The sequence below is a fragment of the Leptonychotes weddellii genome, chromosome 6 (genome assembly GCF_054177405.1).
Source record: "Leptonychotes weddellii isolate Sample4059 chromosome 6, ASM5417740v2, whole genome shotgun sequence".
Classification (NCBI taxonomy): Eukaryota; Metazoa; Chordata; class Mammalia; order Carnivora; family Phocidae; genus Leptonychotes; species Leptonychotes weddellii.
In genome coordinates, this window is record NC_138374.1 from 13917880 (window position 1) to 13923879 (window position 6000).

The window sequence follows — 6000 nt, forward strand, 5'->3', positions numbered from 1 at the left end:
ACAATTCTAAAAAAGAAAAGGAATAGACCTATATGAGTAACATTATTTTATCTCATTGAAATTAAGTTATTATGAATCTGAAGCACATGTTAATAGGCTAAGTTGTATATGGCAAACACTGGAGCAATCACTAAGGAAATAACTCAAAAATATAGTGGAAAATCATTAAATAAATTTAAATGCTACATTAGAAAGTATTCACTTACCAATAAATAAATAAGAAGCAAAGGAACAAAAAAGTCATGAGACTTACAGGGATAAAAATACAGTAGCACACATAAACCCAATTATATAAATAATAACATTAAATGTGAATGTAGTAAACAATTCAATCAAAAGGCAGAGATTGACAGACTGAATTAAAATTAAGATTTAATTATGTACTTTGTATAGGAGACACACCTAAAGATGCAAATATATTGAAAGTAAGTGAATGAAAAAAGATATACAAACAGCAACCATAAGAGTTGCAATAGCTCTACAAATTTCAGATAGACTTCTAAAAATTTTACTAGAGATAAAGAGGGACCTTTTGTAACAATAAAGGACAATCCATGAAGAACACATAAAAAGTGTAAATATACATGCACCTACTAACAGATCCTCGAAATGCATGAAGAAACACTGACAGAAATTAAAATACACAATTCAACAGTAATAGTTGGAGGCTTTAATACTTTCAACAATGAATATAACAACTAGAAAGAAGATTAGCAGGGAAGAGAAGACTTGAACAGTATAAATCAACTAGACCAAACAAACATAAATAGAAGAATCCACACAACAGCAGCAGAATATACATTCGTCTAAAGAGCATCTAAAACATTCTCCACGATACACTACATACTAGGTCATAAAACAGACCTCAAAAAATTTAAAAGAACTGTAGTCAGGACACCTGGGTGGCTCAGATGGTTAAGCGACCAACCCCTGGTTTCAGCTTTTTTATAGGAACTTTTTTATAGGAACAAGCCCCCAGTCAGGCTCCACACTCAGTGTGGAGTCAGCTTGGGATTCTCTCTTTCTCCCTCTGCCTCTCCTCCCCTTTTCTCTCTCTAATATAAATAAATACATTATTTAAAAAAATAAAACATAATAAAAGAACTGAAGTCATTTAAAGTATGTTCTCTGAACACAATAAAATGAAATTGAAAATCAATTACAGAATAAAGTCTAAGAAAATCATGAATATGTGGAAATTAAGTAACACATTCTTAAATAACCAATGGGTCAAAGATCAAAACATAGGGAAATTAAAAATTACTTTCAGGTGAAGGAAAATGAAAACATAGCATACCCAAACCTAAAGGATGCTGCAAAAACACTGCTCAAAAAGAAATTTATAGCTATAAAAGCCTACCTTAAAAAAGAAAAAAAGCCTCAAATCAACCTAAATTTTCACCGTAACAAAGTAAAAAATAAACAGCAATCTAAACCCAAAGCGAGCAAAAGAAAGGAAATCATAAAGATTAGAGGGGAAATAAATGAAATACTGAGTAAGAAAACAATAGGGGAGCCGAGGTGGTTCAGTCCATTAAGTGTCTGCCTTTGGCTCAGGTCATGATCCCGGGGTCCTGGGATGGAGCCCCACGTGAGGCTCCCTGCTCAGCAGGGAGTGTGTTTCTCCCTCACCTTCTCCCTTTGCCCCTTCCCCAACTCGTGCTCACTCTCTCTTTCTCTCTCTCTCTCTCTCAAATAAATAAATAAAATCTTCAATAAAAAAAGACAACAATAAAGAAAATCAATAAAGCCAAAGGTTTGTTCCTTGTAATGATCAACAAAACTGACAAAACTTCAGCTAGACTGACCAAGAAATAAGAGAGAAAAGACACAAGGCATTAAAATTGGGAATGGAAGAGGAGACATACTACTGACAAAAGGTAGGAGAGAAGAATTATAAAAAAACATTATGAACAACTGTATCCCAACAAATTAGATAACTCAGATAAAATTAACAAATTCTTGGAATGATACTAACAATCAAACTGACTAAAGAAGAAACAGGAAATATGAATGAAGTCTAACAATAAAGAGATTGAGGTATGGGGTTCCAGTTAGGGAATGAATAAGTCAAGGGGATGAAAGGTGCAGCACAGAAAATATAGTCAATGGTACAACAGCAGCATTGTATGGTGACAAATGGTAGCCACACTTCTGGAAAACACAGCATAACGTCAAGAGTTGTTAAGTCACGATATTGTGCACCTGAAGTTAATGTAACATTGTACGCCAACTACACTTCAATATAAACAAACAAACAAATAAATAAATAAATAGAGTTAACAATCAACAAATTACCAGCAAAATATGGCCCAAGATCAGCTGGCTTTATTCATGAATTCTATGAAATGGTTAAGGAATAATCAACACTAATTATTTCAGAAGATTTCCACAATAGAGAAGCAAAGGGAAAATTTCCTAACTCATTCTGTTAGACCACAACTCTAGACTGCAAAAACCAAAGTCATCACAAAAAAAGATGACAGTCCAGGGGCACCTGGGTGGCTCAGTCGTTAAATATCTGACTTTGGCTCAGGTCATGATCCCAGGGTCCTGGGATTGAGCCCCGCATCGGGCTCTCTGCTCAGCAGGGAGCCTGCTTCTCCCTCTCCGACTCCCCCTGCTTGTGTTCCCTCTCTCGCTGTCTCTCTCTCTCTGTCAAATAAATAAATAAAATCTAAAAAAAAAGAAAAAAAGATGACAGTCCAATATCACTTAGGTTTATAGGTGTAAAATCCTCAAAAAAATAGTAGCAAACTGAATCCACTAGCATAGGAAAAGGATTATACATGGTGACAAAGCAGAATTTATCCCAGGAATTCAAGATTGCTTAAACACATATAAAACAATCAAGTAGATAGAGAAAGAGGGGAAAAAAACAACATGATCTTCTCAGTACTTGGAAAATACTCAACAAACTAGGAAGAAAAGGGAATTGCCTCTACCTGATAAAGGGCATATGAAACATACAAAACTAACATCATATTTAATGGCAAAAGATTGCAAGCTTTCCTGTTAAGATCAGGAAGAAGACAAACATGTCCTGGAGGTTCTGGATAGGGCAATTAGGCAGAAAAAGAAATGAAAGGCATCCAGATTTTTAAAAGAATGTGTAAAACTAAATCAATTTGCAGGTGACATGATGATCTTACATATAGAAAACTATGGAATCCACAAAAAAAATTATTTGAGCTAATAAATGAGTTTGATAATATTGTAGAATAAAAGATCAATTATAGAGAAATCAGTTTCATTGACTTTCTATATACTTACAAAGAACAATTTGAAAATAAAATTAAGAAAATGTTGACTAATTGAACATAATTAAAAAAAAAAAAAAGGAAAACAACTCCATCGACAATAGCATTAGAAAGAATAAAATACTTGGGAGTATATTCAACCAAAGAAACGTTAAGACTTGTACTTTGAAAACTACAAAAACATTGTTGAAACAAATTAGTTGAAAGAGTTCTTCTATTCACAGATTTTTAGACTTAATATTAAGATAGCAATTCATCCCAACTGATCTGCGAATTAAATGCAGTATCTATTAAATTCTGAAAGACTTTTTTATAGGAACAGAGAAGCATATTCTAAAATTCATAAGAAGTAACAAAGAATCCCAACTAGCCAAAACAATCCTGAAAAAAGAAAATGTTAGGGTATTGCTGAAACTTCCCAATTTCAAGATCTACTACAAAGTTACAGCAATCAACCCAGTGTAGTATTAGCATAAGGAGAGACATACAGATCAATAAAATAGCATTAGGTTCAGAAATAATCCCATACATCTATAGTTAACTGATTTTCAACAAGGGTGCCAAAACTATTAAAAAGGGAAAGAATAGTCTTCTCAACAAATGGTGTTGGGACAACTTGATATCAACATGTGAAAGATCAAATTTGGACCTGTACCTCATACCATATATAAAAAAATAACTCCAAATGGATCAAAGATCTAAATGTAAGAGCTAAATTATAAAAATGTTAGAAGAAAATATAAGTGTAAACCTTCATGATTTTGAATTAGACAATAGTTTCTTAGATATGACACCAAAAGCAAAAGCAACCAATAGAAAAAAACAGATATATTGGACATCATCAAAATAAAAAACCTCTGTTCCTCAAAAAAAAAAAAAAAAAAGCATCAAGAAAGTGAAAAGGCATCTCACAGAATAGAAGAAAATATTTAAGAATCATATCTCTGATGAGGATCTATTATCCAGAATACATAAGTAACACTTAAATTACTATAATTTAAAAAATGAAAATGGGCAAAGGATTTGAGTAGGCATTTTCCAAAGAAGATTTATGAGTGGCTACTAAGCACATGAAAAGGGCATCATTAGTCATAAGGGAAATGCAAATCAAACCCACAATGAGCTACCACTTAATATCCACTTGGATAGTAATAATCAAAATAATGGATAAAAACTAGTTTTGGTGAGGACAGAATAAATAGTACCCTCAAATATTGCTGGTGGTACTGTAAAAAAAAAAAAAACGGTACAGTATCTCTAGAAAACAGCCTGGTAATTCCTTAAAAGCTTAAGTACAGATTTATCATATGACTAAAAATTCCTCTCCTACATATATACCAAAAAAATTAAAACATGTATATATGAAAATGTTCACAGCAGCATTATTCATAATAGCAAAAGCGTGGAAATAAGCCAAAGATCCATCAACTGATGAATGTATAAACATGTGGTATGCATGACTATTATTCAGCCATAAAAAGAAGCAAAGGACCAACAGTATATGCTACAATATTAACGAACCTTAAAAAATTATGCTTAGGGAAAGAATCCAGACACAAAAGCCCACATATTGTATGACTGCATTTAAATGTCCAGAATAAACAAATTCATAGAGAAACAAAGTATATTAGTGGTTTTTGGGTTCCAAGAGAAGGAAGAATAGGAAGTGACTATTAAAGGATATGGGGTTTTGTTTTGGGGTAATTAAATTATTCTGGAACTATATTTTGGTGATAGTTACACACCTACTGATTATACTACAAACCATTGAATTGTATACTTTAACATGGTGGATTTTATGCCATATGAGTTATATATCAATAAACAAACATACAAAAAAATTAGAACTAAGTAGATGAGCTGAAAAATAATTGTCACAAATTCTTCCCGTATCTGTATGTGCAAACTTCATAACATTATTTTATCCTTGCTCTCACCAAAAAAGTGGGATTTTTCCCACTCTTTGAACATGGATTGGCATCAAGACTTTCTCAAACCAATAGAATGAAGAAGTGATGATATACAAATTCTAAGCTTAGGCCTCAAGAGGCATACATACTCTGCTCTCTCCTTAGAATTCTAAGAATAACATGTATAGAGCACAGTCTGTAAAACTGGAGGATGATAGGAGAGCAGAAAAAAGTCATCCATAGCAGAGGACCCCTAGACCAACCAGCCAGCTCAAACTACTATACATGTGAGGGAAACATTTTGAGACCAGCCAAAGCAAGTCAAGGAGCCAGATAACTGTAGTCAAATTAAAAAAAAAAAAAAATTATCAGGGAAATCCAAATCAAAACCTCAATGAGATACCACCTCACACCAGTCAGAATGGCTAAAATTAACAAGTCAGGAAATGACAGATGTTGGCGGGGATGCGGAGAAAGGGGAACCCTCCTACACTGTTGGTGCGAATGCAAGCTGGTGCAGCCACTCTGCAAAACAGTATGGAGGTTCCTCAAAAAGTTGAAAATAGAGCTACCATACGATCCAGCAATTGCACTACTGGGTATTTACCCCAAAAATACAAATCTAGGGATCCGAAGGGGTATGTGCACCCCAATGTTTATAGCAGCAATATCCACAATAGCCAAACTATGGAAAGAGCCACGATGTCCATCAACAGATGAATGGATAAAGAAGATGTGGTATATATATACAATGGAATATTATGCAGCCATCAAAAGGAATGAGATCTTGCCATTTGCAACAACGTGGATGGAACTGGAGGGTATTATGC

The 6000-nt window shown here is 33.7% G+C and overlaps 1 protein-coding gene across 2 annotated transcripts in view; it reads right to left on the reverse strand.

Annotated features, from left to right (window-relative positions):
- LOC102732683 (attractin-like protein 1) overlaps positions 1-6000 on the reverse strand; it is a 163470-nt gene that overhangs the window by 23816 nt on the left and 133654 nt on the right. The gene's annotated exons all lie outside the window — the stretch shown is intronic.